The following is a 27,773-nucleotide window of genomic DNA, read 5'->3' on the forward strand; positions in this document are numbered from 1 at the left end:
GGTTTCGGTTTTTTTGATAGTCATGGGGAAAGGAACACTTTCCCCCCCCAAAAAAAATAAAAAAATTTTTCCCCCAACTTCTCCCGGGGAAAAAAAAAAAAAAAAAAAAAAAAAAAGAAAGACAAAGCAAAACAAAGCAAAAAAGATGTTGATCTCTTCACTTTAGGCCTCTTCAAGTGTTTTCATAAACTGATTTCATACAAACCAATAAACAGTTGGCATGGATAACGTAAGAGTGCCTTTATAATATAACCACATAAAAGCCTTGCTAACCTTGTATGTTTTCCTATCAGTAGTTCTATCACTGTTCATTCGTTACAAGAGGCTCAGGCCTAAGGAGGCAATACTATAGTCTTTCCTGTTGTAATTATAATTCTTAAATGAATACAGAATTTTGATACGACAACATTTTATACAGCAGAAGCTATAAAAAATATTAATTTGTTTTATTTTGTATTATTTTGTTTGTTTGTGTATTTAATTATTTATTTATTTAGTGAATCCTGGATTTGGCAAGGAGACAGTTTTTCTACATCTTAGCATTGAAGAAAGGGACTTTTTTAAAATAGTTCTACTGTAGAAATATATAATTATGTGTGGGTAGATTTGGCATGAATATCTTCCCCTTCAGGGATTTGAAGAAAACAAGCCTTTTCAAATACCCTTAATAACATACAGGTAAATAATGAATTCAGAACAAATAACTACTGCTAAATATGAGAAAAACAGGAATATTTCTACTCCTACTGCTAGCCAGAAAAAGATCAGTGATTACTTGTATCCTGCCAGTGATATTTTATACAGACCTCTCTACTGTTTTCCAGTGGGAGATCAGTGCCTTGGTTGATAGCAGGATGTGGACCTTATAAAGTATTTCCTACTGAAAAGAACACTTTGGATTTTTGGATAGGTTAAAATGTCATTTAATGAGTTGGATTATGGAAGATGGACCCCCAACACTTAAGAGTAAGTTTAAACTGACATAAGATATCTGGATTTTGCAAAAGACCTTATGAGGCATATCCTCAGGTCAGTAAGAAATCTCATTAACTTCCCGTGTGGTCTTCATACAGCCAGAGTTTGAGGCAAAATGGACTTGGCTGAAAGGGGCAGTACCCCAATACTCAAGCCTATGAGTGTGGTTAAACTGTTTACATATGGTGGCTCAACACGGGACAGTGTGGTTCATATCAGAGCACCTAGCATTTCTCCATAGAATGGGTTTCTGTGGAGCTTGTGCCTCGTTTGAAATGAATACTCTGAAGGTAATGGCAACCACTGGCAACATTTTATATTTTTACTTCTCTGTGGATATCCAAACTCAGTTTCAAAGTGTTTCTATGTACGTGGTGCAGAAGGATGCTAATAGCTGTGAGTGGGAAGGAAGGACTGGTGTGAAATATAGAAGCTAAGACTGACCCGCAGTCTGCTCTAAGTGAAAGGAAGATGGTAGAAAACATGAGTATCTACCATCTAGAGAAAACAAAGAGGAGAGATTTGGATACAGATGGTTCATCTGGAGATTTTATTTATTTATTTATTTATTATGTCAGGAAAAGAGGAATCTGAGCAAATAAACAAGGTTATGCAAAAGCCTGCATCCTAAAATCGGTTTCTTAATCTAATGTTAACAATCCTATACAGTCATGAATAATCACTCAGATTCATTCAGATAAAAATTCCAGAATTATGAATGGGGTGCACTGTAAGCCCAGTTGTCCTGCAGGAAAGGATGAAGGGATCTAGGGTTCTGAGGTACTTCCAAAACAACATCAGGGTTAGAACTAGAAACTAAAAAAGAGTTTTCTGCAAGTGCTGGTCTGGTTCTGAGTTTTCACTGCAAATGCTGTGTCTGTCTGACCAAGCAAGGTAGTTTTTTTTTTTGTTGTTGTTGTTTTTTTTTTTTTTTTTTTTTTTGTTTTGTTTTTCAACTTAAAACTTCAGCTAACAGCTGGTAGATTCATACCTTCAGCCAAAAGGCCTCATAGCCTTTGGAATATATTTTAGCTCTAACCTGTAAATGTTTCTCTAATGTTTTTTTTAATTGAGTCAAGGCCAATTTAACTTACTACTTTTCTCAGTCTGTCAGGTACTTGGCCCTGTGTTGTCTCCTTGACTATACAGAGAGATGTAGTGCAGCAGTCATCTGAGACATGAGAGCAGATCTTCCTGATATTTCTGGTAGCCAAATACATACGCTGCATGTGGGGTAGTGTGTAATGGTAATAGTAATGGTGGTAAAATGGATTTAGAGGCATTATGTATTGGATCATGTAGGGTAAGAAAAGTTATGGAAGCCTCTGTCATACTGTACAGGTCTTACCATAACACTAGATGTGTACAGAAGACTGGGCAATGCATTCAGGTTATGTCTCATTTATTTGTGTGTGTGGACTCAAAGGCTCTGCTTGTGTGCTAGAGTTGCTCTGTGTATAATGCCTTATGGAAATGTTTCTGGAAAGTGTAGACAAAAGTGCTTAATTTCTGCTTAATTAAAATTCCTGGGTAGATGTAAAGGCTTTATCTAGGAAAGTCTAGACTCACGAGGAAAACCTGCCTCTGAGATCACTTGGAGAGACAAGAGCACAGACACTGCAAATGTTGTTCCCAGTGAGCTGGAAGTAACTTAGCATTTTCTAAATAAAAAAAAAATATAGTGAATGGTCCTGTAATTCAGGAGGGTCTTGGAAAATAGGTAGCAGTTTCTGCCTTCTCTTGGCTATATTGTAGCTTTCTCTTGGTGGAGGAAAAAAAAAACACTTTAATATTTATTTTAAAACAGAAAATATGTGAGTTAGTATGGTTTGCTTGCTATAATTTAATTTAATCTTTATAGCTTCACATATGGAACCATGTGGATATTTTAAGAAGCAATTTCATCTCTTTGCCCTACAAATTCCTAGTAATGATGCTTCAGTTCAGAAGATGGCATAAACTGTTTTAAAACTTGTCTGCATATCAGGTTATAAGTCTTTTTTAATTTCAATTTTCTGTTTTAGCAGTAATGTTTGAAAAACCTAGGTCTGGGGTTTATCTATCTATCTATCTATCTAGCTATCTATTTATTTTTCTGGTATGTCTTGAGACAAATTACAAGCTCTCTGAGTCAAACTCCTAGGAGCACGATGAACACTATTGACAGATCTTACAACACTACTACCTAATAAATTCCTGGGAATGATGGAGGGGGAAAATGAGAGGTGAATCATTTTACTGCTGTGCCTGTATGAGCACTGATCTCAGGCAATCTGTAACAAACCTTCCTTTCCTAGAATTGATGTTTTGAGGTCAAAGGTTGAGAAACATTCCAGAAACAGAGTTTGAAATAAAAGTTGTTCCTTTGTGTTTTTTCTTAGGTGGAATCAAGGAGACTCTATTGTCCATCATGCTTTATTTGTTTATTTGCATACATCACCTATATCACAAAAATGTTCTTTCATACCTGTAGTAGCAGGCCTAAGTAGTTTGCTTGACCTTTAATGAAGGTTTGTGGGAGGGAAAAATGCCAGAGCTTCTGCTCTGTTGTTCATAGTTGCAACTTTATCTCATCTTGTGGCTCAGAAGGCTGCTCAGCTTTCGTCAGAGAGTCTGAAGTGAGGCCCCCTCAGGGGCATGCTATCTCTTGGCTAGAGAAGGCATGAACAAGGAAAAAAATAAAATCTTAATGATGGGCTATTCTTCAGCTTTTCAGCTACCAGCATAATCTGCTTGGATTGGGAAAACATTTCCTGAACTTTTAAATAAAAAGAAATCTTTCTTCCATCTCTCTCTGTTTTGTCTCCCCGTCAAAGTCAGGAAAAAATAGCTAGAACAGCCTAGAATAGGTTGTGATACACTAAGAAACCTCTTTTTCAGTCATAGCTGGTATTCAGCAATGAAAAATTATTATAATAATAAAGTGCAATGTCATCTATCCGCAAGTTGTGGACAGCTTTGTCTCAAGGATAAATCTAAGATACTGTTTAGATGTGAAAGGGTATGCTTATTTATTTATTTTGCTGTGGATAAAACACAGACAGTACAGTAGTAATAATGTCCCTTTTCTGTTAAACCAGAAAGCACCTATGTGCACAACACATCACAAATCTAATGTAGAGTTAGCATGTTCACCTCTCTGTGATCTCAACAGAAAGTCCTGAATGTGCATCTTGCTTTGAAGAGTCAGTAACCATTATAGTTATCCTTGTGTCATGATCATAGTAATTACCCCCAAGAATTTTAGAGCACCAGAAAAAAAAAAAAAAAAAAAAAAAGTTTTAATGTTGAGCAAACAAAGCTATTGCACGGTGGCGACGCCTACCATTGCCAGTTACTAGGGGTCAGCTCTGCCTAGCCATGCTCAAAATGAGCGGTGTTTGACTCCAGCTCTTGAGCATCATTTGAATAACAATGTCAAAATGGGTGGGCCTTTTACTCTCTATTCATAGACTTCTGTCTGCTTTTGCATTTTGTTTCACACATATTTATTTCCATATATTTTATTTCAGCTTCTAATTAATGGCTTCTAGCTTGTTGTTAAGCTTGGGGGAATTCCCACTGCTCTCTGCTGTGGTACTAGCTCTTTAATATCCTGGTGCTGGTCCAGAATAATAAAGCATTCAGCAGTAACTATAATATCCCAATATCCCCCACTTTTTTTTTTTTTTTTTTTTTTCTCTTATGTATGCTGAGCTGGTTTTCTTCTCATGATAGGAAGGTTTACGTTACTCTGGCAGCTTAGCAAAAGTAAAAAAGCTGCAAAAGCACAAAAGCAACTTAGTAAAAGAAAAACAAAAACAAAAATAATGAAACAAACACACAAGCAAGCAAAGTCTTTCATCCAGTCTGATGTCCACTTTCTCCCTGTTTCTCATTGTGTGCAGGATTGTCCCTGTCCTAGCAGCAACAGCATATCTTCTGTGCTGGTTATTGATATTACCAGCATTGCTTTAAAGTGTATGTGACACTTTCATGACCACTGATTATTGGTTAGATAATATTAACAATGAACTTTTTGAGTCTCTTACACTGCCTTACATATTGGCATCTTATTCCATGCTATAAAATTCAGACATGGCTCAAATTACCTTATGTCAGCGGAGACATGGGCTGTCTGTTTCTGAATACCACTTTCAAAAACATGTGGAACATTAAAACTGCTTGTTAACTATGGGGAGTTTGGGTTCAACGTTTAAGGTAAAGCAACATAGCAATTCCAGGCAAATATGTTTGACATAAGGCAAAACTAATTCCCTAAGCAGAGATATTAGCACACCTTTCCATTTAGGCTAATTGGCTCTGCTGCTTGCTTGGTTGGCTTAATAGTGCTTGTTGAGAATAAGAGGCCCAAACTTGACCATATGTACTAACAAATGTTGTGGTAACTCCCATGTCTAACTGCTGTATGCTTGTTAAGAAGATTAGTCAACATAGCTGATTGCAAATTTTGCATATTTGGGGCCCATGTGAGGGGATTTGATTCACATAATGTAAACAGGACTGCTATTAAAGTAACTCTCTGTTCAGCATGGATAAGATGGGAGAGATCTTGAGTACTTAATGAGAAAGGACTGTTCCTGTGACCCCTATTTCCTTTCCTTTTAAAAGTCTGTGGGAGAGAACTTTGAGGTTCCTAAATTCATTAGGAACATTATCCTCCCAAGTCATTATCAAATTAAACTCTCTAGCATGGCTCCCAGAATGACTTAGTATGTCTTCTTTGGAGAAAAGCTGTTCTCTGATCCAGTAATTCATGTATCATCACCACAAACTGTTCAAGTATTAGTAACCTTTTATCATCTCACGAATACAAAGAACTCTGCCTGAGATGAAGTTGGTCCTAGGCCATAGAAAGCCCACAGTATTTTTGTATAGAAGACATTTATACATTTCTTAGGCATTTTGGCAAAACATCCACAGCAACAAAAGACAGACTAGGGCTATAAGCCGCAAACATATCATTAAAGTTATGGAATGAGCTATTCTCTTACTGCCTGCATCAAGTGCAGAGGGGCATACTTTGGATGAAACTGAGGGGCACAGTCACTGTTCCCACCAGATAATTATGACTAAGTTTTGTTAGGGGAGCTGCTGTTTATCAGTTTGTGCATTTTGAACAAGCTCTGGATATGTGGGTAAAATATTGTAATGAAGGTAAGGTTCATGGATTCTGAGGAAAAAAAATCATTTGTCTCAACAGTGCCCAGCATTCCTTCCCTGTACACATTCCCTCTATTCTTACACTTCACCATGGCAAAACGGAGCAACTAGTGTTGGCATAAAGGCTGAACAGTCTTCAGGGGGAATAGCGGGAAGTGTCAATAGAGACAGCATCAGGGTGTGTATGGTTGAGTCTCTGGATCTGCTTGGCTCCACAGGTGAAGCTTGACTACCAATTTCTCTCTCTGCATGACTGTCAGAGAGTCTTGTTAAAAATAAATACTGAGAATTTGTCTTTTTGCTATCAATAGAGATATAGCACTTGTTCCCTTTCTTAAAGTTGCAAGTGCTTTAGGACACTAGTATAGTGTTGGCTGTTTGTGTGAAGAATGCTCTCCTGACTGTAAGCCCATGCACCTGTGTGTTAAACAAAGTTATAGTTGCATGGATTCACCTTAGTGTTGAAACATTAAATTGAATTTGGATAGGGAAACTGAGGATTTGGTGTAGATACAATTGTATGGGGGTCTGCTTAGGCACCTCTGTCCACCATGAATACTTCCTATTACTAAGGCTCAGTATTTCTCACTCGTGGACTACTGTTATAGGCAATCTTTTTCTCCTGATGTGGGGGCAGCTCGTTGGATCTAAAGAGTTTGCCTATCTCTTTGTTAGTTCAGCATACATCCCAGGACTCAAAGCCACACTAGCAAGATGATATTTACCTTGTAATTATCCTTTTCCCTCTTTCAGTTTCCCCACCCCCTTCCTTCCTCTGCAGTTCCCTGGCAGGAAGGTATGGCTCATATGGGAAACTAAGTCCTTTGTGTCTGTGACTGCCATTTCTTTCTGCATTTGAACAGACTGTCATTGCCATAGCACTGCACCAAAACCAGCAGTCCCAGTGGGCTGCAGTGGCAATTCCCCTTAACTTCTTGCCTCAAGGTTGTGTGTCTATGACATATTTTCCCATTCTGCTCCCTGCAGATTCTTCATTTTTTCCACTTCAAAAAAATGGAAAAATTGTGCGTGGTAAATTTCCAGCATGAATAATCTCACCGGTTAGTGCTTGTGATCACCTGCCTGTTTCCCCACTAAGAAACACTTTAATAGCATCAAAAGGTAGTGGCTGATTTCTGTGTACCAGGATATACAGCACAACAAAAGAAGAATTTTAATCTATAATTATGAGGTCCAAATCTTTGTTAGACTATATTATTTTTCAATCTGGCTGAATATAAGGCATATTGGTATTAAAGTCTTATCAGCACATATATCAGGAATCCTATTTTTGAAGATTGTCCACAGAATCACTGAAAGGAGAAACCAAGATACACAGAATTAATTCCCTTTTCTACTACTAATTTAAAGAGTGTCCTCTTATCGACCAATGTTATCCACTTTTTGTTTTTTACATCTCACACACTTACAGCAGTATAAGGGTTGTTGTTTCACAAAGCACTAAGCCAGCAAACCATTTTAAAAGCATGTCTAAGATTTCTAATGTAATGTTCTAATTTCTAATGTTCTTTGTGCATCCATGTGTTTGACATGTTTACATATATATATTTAATGTTCCTTTTTTTTTTTTTTTTTTTTTTTTCTTTTTTTCTTTTTTTTTCTGTCATTGCTGTAAGGGTAAACCCAAGTGTTGGAGTATTACTTAGCACCAGGCACAAAAACCTGATCCAAACTAATCTGCTTAAAGCACATATTTCTCTGGAGATAAACTGATTTGATTTAGGACCTTAGCTATGTGGGAAAGAATATGGGATAAATCCTCTAGGCTCCAGTCCCGCAGGCATTTTTACACAAGTATAATTGCTTGCAGGGGAAAGCTTTGAGTTAGGCCTAAAAGTCATAAAAGCATTTACTTCAGTAACTCTATAAACAACACTAGCCAAAGAGAAATTAAAAATCATCTTAAAAGAATAACACTTATCTAAAGATCAAGAGCTAAATAAACAACTTGTTGGGTGACATCTCTCAGATTAATGATTGGTAATAAAAATGAAAAAAAAAGATTTTAGAAGCTTAGAGTTTCTGGATTCTTTCCACATTGTTTTTCTTTTACACATGTTAAATGGAGGCAGATTCACTGGTTTAATATCTGCTAGTGACATTGTGTTTAAATTAATGCTGGTTGTCTATGTAACTTAGAGCAAAACGGCTGTTCTGTAAGACAAACATATCTGTGATGACATCAAATCATGTCTCTGATGTAAACCTCAAATAATGTTCTGGGTTTGCTTTCTCTCAGCACATTAGTTATAGTATCAAGTATTCTTGATTTGCAAGCAAATATTGCATGTTGGGTTACTGGGCTTGGACTGTCTGTTTAGTTCCCTCAAATACTTGCCATCACCTATTTTTTTTACGGTGAGTGATGTGCTGTAGTGTGGTTAATGCGGATTGTGAAATACAAAAGATGTCTTCCCTGATACTACATTAAGTTTCTAGCTTACCGTCTAATTTTATTGCCAAAAAATACATTTACAGGACAATTCTTTTTTAAACACTTTCTGTGTATGAAAAAAATAATAAAAAATTGAAGTAGGATCATTTTTTCTTGTTAAGAGAATTCATTGTTCTTTTAAATTTCTGTTTAAGAGATTATAGTTTGAGGACATTATTTCGTAAAAATATAAAACCAGACTGCAAAAAGATGCAAACTCTGATCTTGGCTATGAGTATTTAAATTATGTTGACTCTAGCATATGTCTGTATAATATTTTTTTCTGGCTAAAGGAAAGGCCACCCTCAAAAGTAGTGCTTTGATATGTCTAGAGAAAAGTGGATAAGAATTTCTAGAATTTCTACAAGATTTCTCTTACTGGTTATTATATATATATCGACAAAGTGTCAATAATATTGTATATCCTATGATGTATAATTTCATACCACTAGAACCACGATCCTAAAGACTGCAAATTGGCATAATTCCACTGACTACAGAGAGTTACAGCAGCTGAAGCTTTGGCAGTGTTTTCCAATTGTACATTGTATTTCAAGTGACACGTTATTTCAGTGCTGAAGTTTATCATATGCGAGGAATCCCTTTGTACCTGAAGTGGACAGAACATTCTCCCTGTTGTGGAAGTAAACAAGACCCGTGAAGAGCTTACTACAAATCATTGTAAATAGTTACCTCAGGTTTATTTTCTTCCAAAGTCTGTTGGTTGCTAGAATATGTGTCACATTATGTGTGCAAGAACAGACACTGTGTCGCCATTGTACTGAGTACGTGATTAATAAAGAAGCCTATTTTTAACAGCAAAACAATGTGCTATATTTAGGAGTATACAGATTTAGCCAGATTAAAATGCTGCAGATGATCTTGAGATGACCACAAAAATCATTTTTTTTGAGTGTTGTTTCTTTGGCGATTTAGGTTCATGAGAAAGCCATCAAAAGAAAAACTGTGTATGTCCCCTAATTCCTCTTATTCTTTAATAATTATATAATAATTATAATTATTATATTAAATCATAATTATAGCTAATTATAAATATATAAGGAGGAACATAAAAGAAACTTGAATAAGATTGATTTAGTTCAGTTGAATGTGATTCTTAGATGTTCTGCTTGAATTTAATCATTTTCATCTTGTGTCTTAGATATTCTTTTTTAATTCATTTATGCTGAGATTGGCTTTTTTCCTTTTTCTTTTTTGTTTTCTTTTTCTTTTTAATTTCCTTTTCCTTTTTCTTTTTCTTTTTCTTTTTCTTTTTCTTTTTCTTTTTCTTTTTCTTTTTCTTTTTCTTTTTCTATTTCTTTCTTTTTTCTCCACAGCCTTGTAATCATTGTGTCTTGGCCCAAGTAAAACAGATGACACATTCTATTAGGATACAGAAAATTAATTTAGAAAATTAGAATTTTTAGAAAAATTAACCACTTCTAGTCTGAATTTAAAAAAAAAAAAAAAGTTCAAAAGTGGAAGTAATCAACTGGATTATAAGTTGTCCATCCTCTGTTTTACTATATACAATGTGTGCCTTGTGTGCTTTTAGGTGTTACCGACATGAAGGATGAAAGCATGAAACCATTTTTTACACCCATCTTCTGGAACTGGTAAGGAAGGATGGTAAGCATTGCTAGATCAAAGATTTTGTTATCTTCTGTTAATATCTAGATTGAACCCAGTATCCTGCAAAGAAAACAGCACAGATGCAACTGCTAAAATCAGTTCTGTCTGTGTGGACTAAGTTGCAAGATGGTAGGCCTAAAGCTCATCAATGACTCTAAAGTAGCTTAGCTAAACCCTAATCCTAGAGATGGTGCTGAGTATGTGGAATCATGCAAGAAGAATTGTTGAAATTCAATAGAACCTTGTGTGGAGATCAAGAGATCAATACTGTCTGTGAGATGTCAGTGTGTATTAACTAGCAGGATTGGAGCTTTAATTTGTTTGACTACTCTGTGTAGATGGTACTTCATACAAAGGTTAATATCTAGTTTTAGTAATGTATCACTGTAAAGGAATAATCAAATGACACAGTAAGCATTTTTGTAAATACTGTGAAGTTTCTTGGCACTGGCTTTCTTTGGCATTACAGAATTGAAAATCTAATATATCAAAGTAGAAACCATATGTATAAAAATTACTTACAGCAAACCTGTATAAAACCTTCCCTTCAGAATACCACAATTATAGTTGATAAACCATAAAAGGTGTTTTAAATGGTGCTTGGAGAAAAATTTGAAAACATAATGGCTTAAGAATTTGGTTTGTTGTTATTGTTGTATTGAGAATTCACAATAAGATCATAGAGGATTGAACTAATATACTGAACAAAGACTAAAAATTTGCAAGACTTCAAAAATCATTTAAGAGACTTAATTAGTCCTTAATATAATTTGAAAAGCTTTATGCTTTATAGACTTTTTTTTTTTTTTTTTTTTTTTTAATAGTAGTGGCAATAGAACTTTTTATATGAGCATTTTCTGAAATATTTCATATAACTATGAATCACAGGGGATTTAAAACTCCCAAGTGTCTTTCTGAGTCTAATGTAAGAGTGTTTTTGTCTAGATAAAGGAGATTTTATGCTTTTTACTTGGTTATATCAAGTAAGGCTAAGAGGAATTTTATAGCCATATAAATTCTCATTTTCTTCTCTGCAATTCTCAGCATTTATTTTTTTTAAACAGGAGAAGCTATTCCATTTAAGGCAAATTTCAATTAAAGTAAAATGATTGAGCATTTTTATAAAGACTATAGTGTACAGAAAATAGGCAATGCATAAAAAAAAGACATGGGTTATACAGTTATCCTTTCTGTGATATCAATCCATTTTTTTAGAAGATTCTAGTACAGTTATCTTACAGCAAAGCTGTCCATCAGTGCAAGAAGTACTATAAATCCAAGACATGAATGGATTTAGATGGTACCCTTAATCGTTTGATCCCTCCTATCTGTAATATATGGCACACGGTTGAATCTGAATCTGATAATGATCTTATTGGTATTTATACGGTATGTCTTTTTTTTATTACTTATTTATTTTATTTTTTACTGAATTTGCTTCATTCATTCTTATTTACCTTTTATATTTGCCTTCCAAACAATTTGAGTCATTTGGAGTTACTGAATGTACTCAGTTGAAGCAGTGTGCTCAGATTTTCTGAATTCTTTGACTTTTGACTTTTAAACTTTTTTTCCGGAAACAAAGGTAATCTTTCCAATCAGTCTATCGGGAAAGAGTACTGATTAATTCAAGCATAACATGCCATTCCAGATTTAATTTGTATTTCTAACTAACTCATAGAATTAAAAAAAGCTGAAATAGATGTGGAGGAGTTAGTAGCCATGCTTGTAAAATCACCTCTCAGTAGCACCAGGCTGGAAATTTGATGTTGGTGATGGGACATACCACCAAGTTAGTGTGAAATGCCTGAGCACAAGATCTTGTCTGCACACCACTCACTGAGGAAAGACTCTCTTCCATCTCCTTGAATCACAGAGCAACTCACAGGGAAGGCAAGCCATTTGTATATTTCATGTCTCTTGAGTCAGCAAACCCTGACTCAAGAACTGTCTCAGTGTCATATACAGCTGTACAGAACCCTCTAATGCTCAGTAGGTGCAGTTACATTCCCCACTGGTATGTTGCAAAGGAGGAAAGACCAAGACTGCACAGCTATCAAACAGCCAGTTACAAACCAGCAGATGCTGCTTCACACTCCTGTGTCAACATGCTCCTTGCTGCTTCTGCTCTTGGTGTCATTGTTGCTGTTGGCACTGTTGTTGCTATTATCACTGTTGTCATTTCTCACATCTGTGTTCAGGGGGACTGATACTCCTGACGGCCTGCCTTTTGACCAAAGAAAACAGCTTTGGCCAGGTACTAACCAATACTAGATGCCTAGTTCTTCGCATAGGAGATTGCAACATAATACTATGCAAAGGCTAAAAGTCTGATACGTGCACCAATCAGCTAACCAGGATTAATACTTTTAAACTGAAGAATATTTACTTAGAAATATTAAACCTGGTTAGTTAATCTGAAGTTCTGGGCCAAGGTAGACACTTTACTTGCTTTGGGCATGTAGAGAGCTGGCCAGTTTTCTGGCCCATTCAGTTCTTATCTGTGAAGCTACACATCTGTCCAGTCAATGGAGGCTGAGATGAGAAGGTAAAAGGAAATGTCCCACACCATTTACAATTAAGACCATTTACAATTAATCTGAAATCAATAATTTTATTTTACTTAGGCCCTTCTAGGTCTCTTTTGTTCCCCCTTACCAAATAATAGCCGTCAGCTATAAAACAGGACAGAAGGTCTGGCTCCACCTTATCTCGACCAACCTTGAAGATTGAGCTGGTGGGCCTGGAGGCCAGGAACCAGTTCCTCCAGGCAAGCAGAATCTAAAAGTTGTAGTGATGGTGGCTCTGGCACAGTTTGATGGCTCTTCCAAGAAGAAAGCCACCACAGACTTACTGGAAGGAGATCGAGTATTTGTGCTTATATGAGAGTCTTCAATGTAGGAAATTTGTGGGGGACAGTAACAGATGAGAGATGAAGAAGGTGCATGTAAGATGAGGCTCCTGGGAGGTGTGAGGGACAGTGCAACAGCTGTTTCAACTCTGTGACACTGTATTAAGGCCAATAATGTGCACTCCCACCCTACTGTATCAGTCATTGCTGACTAATGATAGGTAGTACAAAAAGTAGTAATTTGTCCTTGCCTGATGTCTTATCTTAAGCCCCATATTTTTAAATGAAGAATGAAGCCAAGTAGTCTCATAATGTTGAACGGTTAATTAAAATTCACAGAAACAAAGAGGATAGTATTCACCTGCTTAAACCACAGTCCTGTTGCTATTCATATGAAGTCATATGAGGGAAATGGCCTTTGTCTTTAGTTCTGTAGAACTCTTAACCTTGGGCATCATCTAAGAATAGGATATGCAGAGTGATTATTTCTGGCTTTCAGGTCTTTTCTCCCAGAGGACCGATCTTTGTTCTTTTGGGGAAGGAATTCAGTCATCTAAAAAAAATCCAATAATGATAAGTTATTTGGAGAATATCCACCAGCTTGTTTAGCTTTCTTGTTAACAGATCAAAGAAAACTTACGTAATTTTTATATAACATTCATGTATGCATACTTCCTTTCTCAGCAAAAGTGGTAACATTACCTTGTTGTGTTTTTCTTTGTTTTGTTTTATTTTAATACTACTGTGTTTAAGAGCCTGTTGTTCCAGCTCGTCTTTCTGAATGTCCTCTAGTTATAAAGTATAGTTTCATAAGTATAGTTTCATGTTAACATGCAAAATTTGTAATCTTATCAAGCATGATAGCTTGATATAAATTTTGATATCTGAATAGATATCAAAATATCCATTTTAATTGTAATATCTTTTAATTGTAAGGTCTGTTTTAAACCTCACTGGGATGAATGGGATTCTTGCCCCAGTATGCAGTTGCTCAGTTATGTTTCCAAGTTCTTATAAAATCTTTAAAACTGAAGAGCCCCGGAGACTCTCCTCTAGTTTGTGTGAGTGCTTCATCTTAACAACAGTTGATGAGTAGTGTACTGCTTGCTCATTACATACATGTAATGCATGTAATTGCCAAGGCAATTGGCTCTGGGGCAGATGTGTTCTGCAGCGGAGCAGGAGATCAAGACAGGCAGGGCTTTTGACTCGGCATTGAGGTCACTCGAAGCAGCCAAGGGAGCTGCCAGGACCCAACAGCCCTCGTGAGTGAGGCTGACGAGGAGTAGGCGGGGCCAGCAGCACCCCCTCAGTGGCCATTCAAAGGCAGCCCCTAGGGAGCGCGAGCAACCAGGAGTGCGGCTAACAGGGTGGGCAAACAGGGTGGGGCGCGGCAGTTTGCGTGGCAGGGCGAGCAGGAAGGGCTCTTCAGTGCTCCTTTGCAGTGGTCTTTCCCTTCAGTACTTGTAACCTGCTTGCGAGGAACCTAGCCATGGTATCAACCATGGCCTCCACATCTCTTGCGGCCTCTCCAGCTATGGTCACCAATGTGGCTACTCAGACAGAGGGCTCGGGGAAACACGCGGCCATCCAGGTCTTGGGCTGCAGGGTGTGCCCGAGTCTTCTGTCAGTATCCGACAGCAGCATCGAGGGGTATGCCTGTGGAAGGTGTGCCCACATTGACGAGCTGCTCAGCCAGGTAGCGGAGCTTCAGGAGGAGGTGAGCAGGCTGAGGAGCAACAGGGAGTCGGAGAGGGAAATTGACTGGTGGAGGTGTACTCTACCCTCTCTGAGACAGACTGATGAGCCTGCCAAGTGTCTCCTGCTACGCAGAAGACAAAAGTTCCTTCATCCCACCAGGCGGTAGGAGGGGACCTAGGCCAAGGGGAGGAATGGAGGCAAGTTCCTGTTTGGGGTGGTAGGTAAGCCCTGTCCCTGCCCACTTCACCTTCTCATCTACCCTAATATAACAGATATGAGGGTCTAGAACAAGACAATCAGAACAATGAAGTAGACGAAAGCCCATCCCAGTTGGAGAGGGTGCCTAAAGCAAGGCAACCTACCCCCTGCATTGCTACATCATCTGTCAAAAAAGAAAGAAGGGTTATTGTCATGGGGGACTCCCCTTCTGAAAGGGACAGAGGGCCTGATATGCTGACCAGACCCAACTCACAGGGAAGTCTGTTCCCTCCCTGGGGAGAGACTTTGCTAAGAAAGTCAAGCGACTAGTACGGCCCACTGACTACTACCCGCTACTGGTCTTTCAGACTGGTAATAATGAGGTAAGAACGAGAAGTCTGAGAGCAATCAAAAGGGACCTTAGGGCTTTGGGGCAACTACTTAAAGGATCAGGGGCACAGGTTATGTTTGCCTCTGTCCTTCTGATAGGGGGCTTGATGCTGACAAGCGGGCTCATCACATTAACACATGGCTTCGGGACTGGTGCAACTAGCAGAACTTTGGGTTTCTCAATCACGGGTAGGTCTACGTGACACCAGGCCTGCTGGCACCAGATGGGATGCGCCTCTCTCAGAGAGGAGTGAGGATTTTTGGTCAGGAGATGGCAGGGTTGATAGATAGGGCTTTAAACTAGAGTTGAAAGGGGAAGGGGATAAAACCAGGCAAGCCGGTGATGACCTAAGGGATGGTGTGCTAGAATCAGAGGGACTGTGTGCCAGTGAGGTCCTTCGGTCAGCTCTACAAGGTGCTGCATGTAGGGAGGCTCATCTGAAGTGGTTCTACACAAATGCATGCAGCATGAGGAATAAAATGGATGAGCTAGAAGTCTTTGCTCAGCCCTACAGCTACAACATCATTGGCATAAGTGAAACCTGGAGGGATGAGTCCTGTGGCTGGTGTGCTGAAGTAGATGGTTACAGGCTCTCATGGAGGGACGGGCAGGGTAGGCGAGGTGGCGGGGTGTCGATATATGTGAAGCATGGGCTGGACTGTGTGGAACTTCAGGTTGGCGATGGCAAAGTCGAGAGCCTCTAGGTAACGATTAAGGGATGAACAAATAAAGGGGATGTCGTTGTGGGAGTCTATTAGAGACCACCTGGTCAGGATGACAACACCAATGAATTATTCTTTGCAGAACTGAGAGATGCCTCGAGATCAACTGCCCTTGTCCTTATGGGGGACTTCAACTTGCCATATGTCAACTGGGATCACCACATGGCTGACACGAGGAAGTCCAGGAGGTTCATAAAGCACCTAGATGATAACTTCTTGGTGCAGGTGCTAAGGGAGCCAACTAGGAAAGATGCCCTCCTAGATCTGTTATTGGAGAACAGAGAAAGTCTTGTGGGAGACGTGGCAACTGGTGGCCATCTCGGTCATAGTGATCATGCAGTGGTTGAATTTAGAATTTATGGTGACAGAAGGAAAACAGCCACCAAAACTTCAGCCCTGGATATGGGGAAAGCAGAGTTCAGGCTGCTCAGGGAACTAGTCAGCAAGGTCCCCTGGGAAACTGCTTTTGAAGGCATTGGCGTCCATCAGTGCTGGTCAGTCTTTAAGCACTGCCTCCTAAAAGCACAAGATCGGTCAATTCCAAAATATCGGAAGTCAGGCAGGTGGGGCAGGAGGCCAGCCTGGCTGACCAGGGATCTTCTATGGGAGCTTAGGCAAAAAAAGAAAGTGTATGGCTGCTGGAAGGAGGGTCAGGCGACGAGGAAGGAATACAGGGATGCTGTTTGTGTTTGTAGGGAGAAAATTCGTGTGGCCAAAGCCCAACTAGAGTTGAAGCTGGCCATGTCTGTGGGAGACAATAAAAAAGTTTTTTTTAGATATGTGAACAGAAAAAGGAGAACCAAAGAAAACAAAGGTCTGCTGCTTGATGGGGAAGGTCTCCTCACAGACAACGACATAGTCAAAGCAGAGACGTTTAATGCCTTCTTCGCCTCTGTCTTCAACACTGATGATGGGCTTCGGGACCCATGGTGCCCTGAGCTGGAGGACCATGACAGTGGGAATGACAAACTCCCAACCGACCCTGAACATATGTGGGATTTGCTGCTCCACCTAGATCTATACAAGTCCATGGGTCTTGATGGGATTCATCCCAGGGTGCTTAAAGAGCTGGCTGATGTCAGTGCGGGACCTCTCTCAATTATTTTTCAACGATCTTGGGAATCTGGAAGTTGGCAAATGTTGCGCCAATTTTCAAGAAGGGTAAGAAAGAAGACCCTAGCAATTACAGGCCTGTCAATCACCGTATCCTGGGATGCATCAAGCATGACATTGCTAGTCGGTTGAGGGAGGTGATCGTCCTGCTCTGCTCTGCTCTGGTGCAGCCTCACCTTGAGTACTGTGTGCAGTTCTGGGCGCCACAGTACAAAAAGGACATTCAGCTGTTGGAGAGTGTCCAGAGGAGGGTGATGAAGATGGTGAAGGGCCTGGAGAGGAAAACATGAGGAGCGGCTGAGGTCACTGGGCCTGTTCAGCCTGGAGAAGAGGAGGCTGAGGGGAGACCTCATCATGGTCTACAACTTCCTCGCAAGGGGGAGTGGAGAGGCGGGTGACCTATTCTCCATAAACACCAGTGATAGGACCAGCGGGAATGGGGTTAAGCTGAGGCAGGGAAGTTTAGACTAGACATCAGGAGGAGGTTCTTCACCAGGAGGGTGGTCGCACACTGGAACAGACTCCCCAGTGAAGTAGTCACTGCACCAAAACTGTTTGAATTTAAGAAGAGATTGGACTGTGCACTTAGTGACATGGTCTAAACTTTTGGGTAGACCTGTGCGGTGCGAGGAGTTGGACTTGATGATCCTTATGGGTCCCTTCCAACTCGGGATATTCTATGATCCTATGATTCTACATGCTCACTTACCTTGGCTAAAGAACTGGGTACAGCTGGGTTGCCCCTTGTTCTAACTTGCTTCTTGTCTTATCCCAGAAGAATCAACATCTTTGATCAAAAATGTGTTTCCTGCTGCAATTCAGAATATTTTCTGAAAATCTTCAGATTGCAATATTCCATTTATATACGATCCTTTTCACTGCTTTACTTTTAGGCCCGGGTTCTTGCCCAAGTTCCATGTTGCTATTTTATATTTTCAATTTTTTTTTTTTCTTTGCAAGTACTGTGTGATCACCATCCTTTTAATGACTTCTCCCTTAAAACTCTACTATGGTTTAAGCATAAATTAGTCATGGCCCAAGACAGATTTATATTCTAACATCATTTCTTGATAAACCTAGAAAGTTATAATGGGAGAATTTTTACAGTTCTGAACCTGTCACAATTGACAGTACTACACCTATAAATAATGAAAATAATTTATATTAATGTTTATCACAACTTTTCTTTTTATGGAATATAGACAAGTCTCAGGGCATTTGTGGTGAAAACCTGAATTAGAACAGCATAAAACTGGAAATGAAAACTGTAATGAAAACTGTCACCTTAGCATGGTGAGATTATTTCAACTTTAGGTACTGCTACCTTTTATTAGATATTAAATGTTAGTATTTACTGCAGTTGAACAAGTCCTAATGATTTGCTCTACTTCCTGTGCTAACATGTTAAAATATAGCAAATACAGAGAAAATATGAAAAACATTATCTTTCTTCTAGGCCAGATTTTTCACCAAGTCTGTTCAGCCATGCAGTAAATACTATTAAAGCATAGAATCATTAGGGTTGGAAAAGAACTCCAAGATCATCTGGTCAAACCATACCCCAGCAACCAATGTTACCTGCTCTGTGTCCCTAAGCACAAAGTCCAACCTGTCCTTAAGCATCCCCAGAGATGGTGACTCCACCACTTCCCTGGGACACCTGTTCCAATGCCTGTCTACCCTTTCTGAGAAGAAATGTCTTATTGTTTCCAACCTAAACCTTCCCTGGCACAACTTGAGGCCATTCCCTCTAGTTCTACCACTAGTTGCCTGCGAGGCCAAGCCCCAGCTCCCCACAACTTCCTTTCAGGTAGTTGCAGAGAGCAATAAGGTCTCCCCTGAGCCTCCTCTTCTCCAGACTAAACAAACCCAGTTCCCTCTGCTGCTCCTCATAGGACTTGTGTTTCAGTCCCTTCACCAGCTTCGTAGCCCTTTTCTGGACACACTCGAAGGCCTTGATGTCTTTCTTGTAGTGAGAGGCCCAAACCTGAACACAGTACTTAAAATGTGGCCTCATCAAAGCTGAGCACAGGGGATCAATCACCTCCCTTGTTCTGTTGGCTACACTATTCCTGATACAGGCCAGGATGCTGTTGGCCTTCTTGGCCACCTGGGCACACTGCTGGCTCATGTTGAGGTGAGCATTGATTAACACCCCTGATTCTTTTCCTCTGCACAGCTTTTGAGACACTCTGCCCGAAGCCTGTAGTGCTGAATGGGGTTGTTGTGGCCAAAGTGCAGGACCCGGCACTTAGCCACTTTGAACCTCATCCCATTGGCCTCTGCCCATCAACCCATCCTGTCCAGGTTCCTCTGCAGAGCCTTACTACCCTCTGGCAGATCAACATTTACCCCCAACTTGTCATCTGCAAACTTACTGAGGGTGCACTCAATTCCCTCATCCAAGTAATCAATAAAGATATTAAAGAGTATGGACCCCAACACCAACCCTCAGGGAATACCACTGGTGACCAGTCACCAGCTGGATTTCACTCCATTCACCACTACTCTCTGGGCTCGGCTGTCCAGCCAGTTTTTAACTCAGCAAAGCGTATACCTGTCCAAGCCATGGACTGCCAGCTTCTCCAGGAGAATTCTATGGGGGACTGACTGTTTCAAAGACCTTGCTACAATCTAGGTAGACTACATGAACAGCCTCATCCACCAAGTGAGTCACCCAGTCATAGGAGATGAGGTTGGTCAAGAAAGACTTGCCTTTCATGAACCCATACTGACTGGGCCTGATCCCATCTGCAGGAAGACCTGCATATGCTGTGTGATTGCATTCAACAAAAGTACATCCTGATCCAAATCACTAAATGTTTTGAAATTCACTTACCCCAGAGAAAAAGCCAAAATATTATAGACAGTAAATACATTAACGGTTGTTTAAGGTCTGTTACATATAAAGAATTGCAAAATGTAAGTAACTTCAATTTCTATTGTACTGTTAGGCATGACATAATGCAACAATTTGGAAAATTCATGCTAACTGTAATAATGTACATTTGGCTTTTTTTTTTTTTTTTTTTTTTTTTTTCCCTTCTATTTAGAAGGAAAGATGTGTATTTCTGTTGAGAAGTAAGAAGGTCCATATGTGTATGAACAGAGCTTTTCAGTGTCTACAAGGGTATTAGTTTAAGACAAATGTACTTTTTCTAAAAGTCATTTATGATTAATACTCAAGAAGTTGTTATTAATGTCTAAAGTATCAAGGCAAAAATGCCCATTCTGAAAATGATGGTCCCGGTTGGCAAATTCTGCTTAACTTGAGGATATGTGGCACATAAGATGAAAAATCAAGGTGCAACAGAGGGCCAGATACTCAGCTGGTGTTAGTGTTAATAAAGAGGTGTGAATTTTCATCAGCTCAGGATCTAGTCTTCTAGTCTATAAAAATCTGTCAGCTTGAATGTGAAGTCAAGTGGCATTCTTTCCAGACTTTAGTAGATGTTGTGGCAAAGATCAGTAGTGAACATGCAGTGCTTTCCAGAATACTGAAATGTGGAAAAGAGGATAATTTGCTCACTGAGTTGCCAATTTTGTAGCTAGGAAACAGAAGTTCTTAATGAAGGATACAAAAGCTAAGTAAAAGTTGGAGTTTGAATTAGCAACAAAATTGTTGCATAGAGCTTATAGTTTCAGTCTGATTTGGACAAAGTTCTGAGCTGACAAACCTCAGTTGTGATGATATCTTCTCTGTAGCTATTGCTGGGGACACCTGTAACTCCCATTAGCTTGAGGGGGATTTGTATGTGCTTAGCACTTCTCAGAACTTGGACCCTGATGGTTACACAAATCTTGTATTCTGAATTTGCAGAGTCACAAATCTGGAAAGAAGAAATTTTGACTATTCTTTTCGTTTATTTTATTTTATTTATTTATTTATTTTATTTTATTTTTATTTTATTTTATTTTTTTGTTTTGTTTCTGGTCAGGCCAGAAATAATGAAATAATGGATTTTCCCATAATATTTTATCACTTCAGCTTTGCTTCCTATTCAGAAGCAGGAAGATCAACAGTATTCTGAAATGAAAAAAAAATCTTTTAGAAATTATCCTGCCATTCAACCCTAATTCAGATAGGTTGTCCTGTCTTTCTTTGACTCTGAATCCACAGGTCTTAATTTCAGGAGTGGACTGTTATTCCTGGGTTGATGTTAAACATACCACCAAAATTCATCCACTAATGATATTTGCAACCATTTTATGATAAACTGAGTATACTATAAAACTGAAGATTTGACCTGAAGATTCTTGAGGATCAAGTTGTTAGTTCCTGTCTATGTTCTTTGTTCCTTCCCATGAAAACTTGATATTTTATTCTTTTTTCTCTCCCTTTGCCAATCCGGTATGAACATATTTTTTTATATCTAAAGAGCCTTGTAAAGAGCCTTGGCTAGCAAGCTACCAAGGGATTTTTTATTTTTTATTTATTTATTTTTTTTTTCCCAGTTGTATTCTTTGGAAGCACATGAAGAGTCAAAAGAGCAAAGGTTGAAGAGGGGAGTATAATTCTTACTTTACTAATGGGAACTAGAGTCCAGAGCATCAACGATTTCTTCAGAGACGCACAGGAAGTTCATGGAACAGTTCCAAGAACCCTAACTAATGCTGTAACCATAAGACTATTATTGTTTTCAGTGACTGTGTCATGCAATGTCTTCAGAGTATTTGAAATACCATTATTAAACTAATTTTCTGTATTTTTTCTAATAAAAATCTACATGCATGCTATTTCAGAAGAGCTGCAGAGATGTGCACAATAAAATTAACCAGTGGCATGTTAATGAACATTGCACCCAGTTATCAAAATTAAAAGCCTACCCACCGTAGAGAGTTTAAAGTACATAATATAACTTTCATTACATATCTTGTAATGCCAAATTTCTTCAGAGGAGCCATGGTTCTAATTTACTGCTATTTAAGCAAACTGCAAGGCAAACCACAAAATTCCATGAACTTCAGCAAAATGCCCCAGGGGGTATTTGGCACATTACTACTTAAAATCTATTTCATTCTCAATCCCGTGAAATTCCAGCAACTCTTGTTCCACTGTGAAATATTAGCATTTTCAGCCTGTACATCTTTGTGGAACACTAAGAGAACATTATGGGTATGATGGAAAACTTGTCCCCTTTTCTCTGAGACTTTTTGGAGTCATCACAGCCTAATGTCATTCTCCAACAGGTAGCCCTCTAGTGCAAAAAAAAAAGATTAAACTGTAGGTTTCAGTTCTAGGGGCCTGGAAAATATTACTTTCAGGATAGCCATGTCAAATACCCATGACACATGTATATTTCCCTATGTTTCTTACTGCTAGACCCTAGCTAGGTAAAATTATAGTGAATAACGGGAAATCTTTTCTATTTTATTGGGTTGGCTTTAAGAATACACCTAACCTTCTAAAGTCATTTTTATTTTATTTTATTTTATTTTATTTTATTTTATTTTATTTTATTTTATTTTATTTTATTTTATTTTATTTTATTTTATTTTATATTTTTCTTATATATATATTTTATCTTATTCTATTTAATTTTAATTTTAATTATTTTATTTTATTTATTTTATTATATATTTTTAAATTATTTTATTATTTTATTTTATATTTTATTTATTATTATTTTGCATAAAAGTGAAATGAGAAATTAGTCTAGTTTTAATTAAGTTTTCTAGTTCTTGTTTTTGTTATTTTTGCAATAACAAATTTTTGTTATTTTTGTTAGTTTTGCAAACTAAGATAACCATAAAATTTAACTATTACACTTTAAACACTAGTGTATTGGATAAGCAATAGCTTTTAGAAGAACAGATTCTATAAAGGCGTGTAACTTATTTTCAGTGACCTTTTCTTGACTTTTTTTTTTTTCTTTTGCAAGTCATCAGGTCCAAAATTTTAAACTTAAGTAGCAAAAAGTGTATATCTAACTGAATCTGAAATTTTTATTTTTTCGTCTTTTTCTTTAATGTTACAAACACACACACATATGTATATTTTTCCGTAGCTGGGAAATACTAAAGTAAGAGGCTGCTTTGCACCATTTAATTTTATTACCTTCACTGTGCACATCAAAACTTCAGGGAAGCATAGAAATTACCTAAGTATTGAAAATTATCATTTTAAACACTAAACTCTTGTATTTGGTTTTATATGCAGACGCGCAGCAGTTCTGTAAACTACGGAAGTCCTCAGAACTGTAAATTTATCTATGGCACCCTTGGACAAGGCTGTAATTATGAAAATTTCAGAATAAGTATTTCTATTTTGATGTCAAAATGAGCAGATAAAACTGTAGGTAGAAACTAGTTTGCATTGTTCAAAATATTTAATAGTGTTTAAATTGTGTTGAACAGTAGGATCAATTTGATTGAACTCTAGATTTTTGGCAAAGGTGTGACAGATCTGATAAAACATGCAGGGGGAGGTAGTTAAGACCAAACATTCTTCTACAACCTTTTTATTTATGTAGAGAAAGGATGGGATTTTTTAAGTCTGCGATGATGGTGTGAGTGCTGTAAAAATGCGAGAGGTTTTAAATTACAGTGATCTCTGCAAATAACATAATCATGCAAAATTTTCATCTGTAACTTTGAAAAGGTAGCAGAAGCATTAAAGCTATTTTTGTTTTGTTTTGTTTTGATTTTTGTTTGATAAGAACTAGGAAATTAAATGGAAATAAGACAGAATTTGGAAGGTAGTGTTCAAGGTAGGAGGCAAATATTCAGGTTATTTACTTCTCTCACTTCCAGCTAACTTTGAACTCAGGAGCAAAAGGGAGATGAAGGAATTGTATGACATTTGGCATTCAGATTTTTTAGGAAAAAATCATAACTGGAATTATGGAGAAATTAATAGTGGACAATGTGGTCCTGAATTTAATTTTTTTTTGGTGGGGGAGGGTATTCTTTTATTTAATCTTGATATTTAAAGTCTAATCTGGAGCAGTTTTAATTTAGGTGTTTGAGGGTGTTTTTTAACTAAATTATAATTAATCTGCCTCTCTGAATTTCAAAAATAATATAGCATGAACATGCTAGATCTGTGTCATTTTGAGTTATGTTTGTTTTGTTGCTGTTCTTTTTTAAGCTCAGGTTTCAGTGTCAATCTTATTCAAAAGTTTGTAACAGCAAACAAGTATTCACTTAAACTAAAGTTTCTGTTGGAGCTTTTAATTTCACATTTTTAATTCTACAAATAATTTTTTCTGTCATAAAATTTTAGTGTTCTGTTGCTCCTTGGCAGTTCCATGAAACAAAAAGTTTATTTTTTATTTTTTTTATTTTTTGGATTATTTTTCTTCAGTTCATGTCTGATTAATAATTATTTTGAACTGTGTGTCTTGCTGAAGCATAGTTTTAGCTTTTTTAAATCCTTCAGTCTAAGAAAAATATTTTCAAAAGCATTGATACATTGCAGTGGTGCTACATCCAAAGTGCTTTCTGAGAGTCATGTAATTACTCAGTAGAGATGTTTATGTGTGTTTGTGAAAGAAATATTTTTTTGTGTTGATTAGTTAGAAGTCGCTTTAGCATCCTGTAGTAGTATATCAGCAATGACTTATGTCAAAAATAAAATGCCTATCTATAGAGCAGAAACTCATGATTTTATTAAACTCTTCTTCTCAATTCAATCAATTCATACATCAAATCTGAAGTGTAAAATGGGAGTGGTATACTTTTTTCTAGTGTTTATTGTTAGATCCCTGAAATTCATTTAGTGAAGTTGCATTGAAACACATACATCATTTTACTTCAGTGTTACAAAATCTTTACTTTTGGTCTTAGTTTGCCTGTTGTTCTGTTCAGTGTTCTACAGACAAAATTAAGCTACCTTGTGTCATCCATGTCAATCTCCTGAAAATCAATTCTCACTGTTATGGTAGGTTCCACTGGAGTAAAGGCAAGAACTTATTTATGCCCTTAGCAAAGGACTTTGACTCAGACTACAGGCTGAAATAGTTTCACAGCAGGTGGCTATAAAGCCAAGCTTAAGATAAAGTGGTTGTGGATAATATGTAGTATGAAAGACAGAAAAACAAAACACATTATTATTATTATTATTATTATTATATTCAGTGTTTGTTATGAATATTGATGGGGCTCTTCTCTCTAGCTCTTCTAGCAGTTGCCAGCACTGCAGTAACTAGTAGCACCAGTCAGATGGAAAGGATACTCTTTTTTTCCTTTTAATATTCTCAGCCTTAATATTGAGAGGCTTTAAACATAAAGAAAGTCCCAATTTTCTCCTACATTTTTTTCCTACAAATAAACAGGTTGTCTCCAACCACTTGGGGGCAAGTTGGCTCATATTCTGGGACATGTGGATTTTATAGTTTACATAATCCACACGTGTCTTCCTGCAAACACAGGGTAGAATGATATCTTTTAATTTGTTTGTCTGAAAACCAACCAGTAATGAAACAGAGTTAGAGTCCTCCACTTTGTTTCTCTCTCTTGTGTAATCACTTTTTTAGTAACTCCAGTGAACAGTCAATGCTGGCTTTATGCCAGGGGACCTTTTTCAGCACATCACAAATGTTTTCATTATATATATATATATATATATACATATATATATATATATATTTGAAAAATAAAAGCCACAACCAAACACTCTCTGGAAGTAATATCTTTATGCTGTTTATATAGACTGAAACACCCCAAGTATTTTTATGGCCAGGTAACTGAAGTTGGATAACTTGAAATATTTCTTCCAGGTTATTTTTCATAACTGCTAGTTTCCTAATTTATTTCTTGTCGATGTAAATTATAGGTTATATGTCATAGTCATAATGATAAAGGCACTGAATCTATCTTTTCCTATAATACTTCTTTACTTCTTTGTGTGCTTGTGTTTGCAGCCTCTCAACGTTAATGCAGATTAGGACTCACAAGAAAGCAACCTTTTTTTTTTTTTTTTTTTTTTTTTTTTTTTTTCCCAATACTCTCATAGAATTTGAGAACAATTTCAAGCAATACTTAAGCAATACTTACTATAGGACTTAGCAGTAAAACAAACAAACAAACGAAAACAACAAAGGGACTTTCCCATATTTTCCTCTAAGATCTATGCAAGTCAGTTAGCTTTTGCTTTTTGCTAGCTGACAATGGTTATACAAGATCCCAAATTTTATTATGAATGACCTTTACTGCTTTACTCTGTCTGGGCTTTCATTACCAAGTCTAAAATCACACATCAGAAAAAGTAGGATTCTGAATGTGTATAATTTGATGCCCAGGATAAAAATAAGAGCTTTCTATAAGTAATGAGGAAAACACATGGCATCTCTCATTTGTATCACATTTGTCAACATAACTCCCTGGTGAGCAAAACCTTGGCAAAGACTGAGGGCAAAGCAGCAGGAAAGTGCTCTTTGCTGATGTGCATAGAGAGGTTATACTTATCAGACAAAGCTTGGGATTTCTAAATGTTAAGAGAATGTCATGGTGAAGCATTTCTGAAGAAGACTGGACTGTTTTAAAAAAGTTAATGCATTTGTGATAATTTGGATGATATGGCTGCTGACTACTATGGCTGCTGGAACCAACTGGAGTATAGCACTTATGTGAATTAGGGTCTGTAATTTCACTGCTGGCAACTCTTTGTCAAACAGTTGTTGACTAAGCCTCTCCACTACAAAAGGATGTAGTAGTTTTCAACGGTGGGATGGTCCTGCATTCCTGAAATCTTTGCTTGTGTCAGCTAAATCTCTGACCTGGTCATTACGTACCAGTAATCTGTTAATTTTCTAGTTTATATTTAGCCATGTTTCCATGGAAATATGTATAACCCTATCATCTGTGTTCCAAATCTGACTATGCAGAGGTATTCATTGCTTATAACATTAAATCATTAGTCCTTAGAGACATTACTTCTGGAGCAACACGCAGTATATTTTTCTGCTCCTGTAGGTATTAAAATGTCTGAATCTCGATGGAAAGAGTGGTAATAGATTTTTTTTTCATGGAAAATATATCATATGGTTTGCACTGGAAGAGATCCTAAAGATCATGTTGTCCAACTCCCCCTGTCATGTCCAGGGACATCTTTCATTAGATATTCAAAGGGTGCTCAAAGACCCATCCAACCAGACCTTGAAGACTTCCACTACTGGGTCATCAGCTTCTCTGGAAACCTGTTCTAGTGTCCCACCACTCTCATCATTCCTTATATCTAATCTAAATCTAGCAATTTTTCAGCTATATCTTCTAGAAGTATACACATCTTTTTTAACGATTATCTGAATTTTGTTAAATTATGAGAATTAAAAATTGATACTGTAGGATACATCTCTTGTTTCTTTTTGTTGTTGTCCTTCCTCCCTTCCTCCCTTCCTTCCTCCCTTCCTTCCTCCCTTCCTTCCTCCCTTCCTTCCTCCCTTCCTTCCTCCCTTCCTTCCTCCCTTCCTTCCTCCCTTCCTTCCTCCCTTCCTTCCTCCCTTACTTCCTCCCTTCCTTCCTCCCTTCCTTCCTCCCTTCCTTCCTCCCTTCCTTCCTCCCTTCCTTCCTTCCTTCCTTCCTCCCTTCCTTCCTTCCTTCCTTCCTTCCTTCCTTCCTTCCTTCCTTCCT

The sequence above is a fragment of the Oxyura jamaicensis genome, chromosome 1, assembly GCF_011077185.1.
Source record: "Oxyura jamaicensis isolate SHBP4307 breed ruddy duck chromosome 1, BPBGC_Ojam_1.0, whole genome shotgun sequence".
Lineage (NCBI taxonomy): Eukaryota > Metazoa > Chordata > Aves > Anseriformes > Anatidae > Oxyura > Oxyura jamaicensis.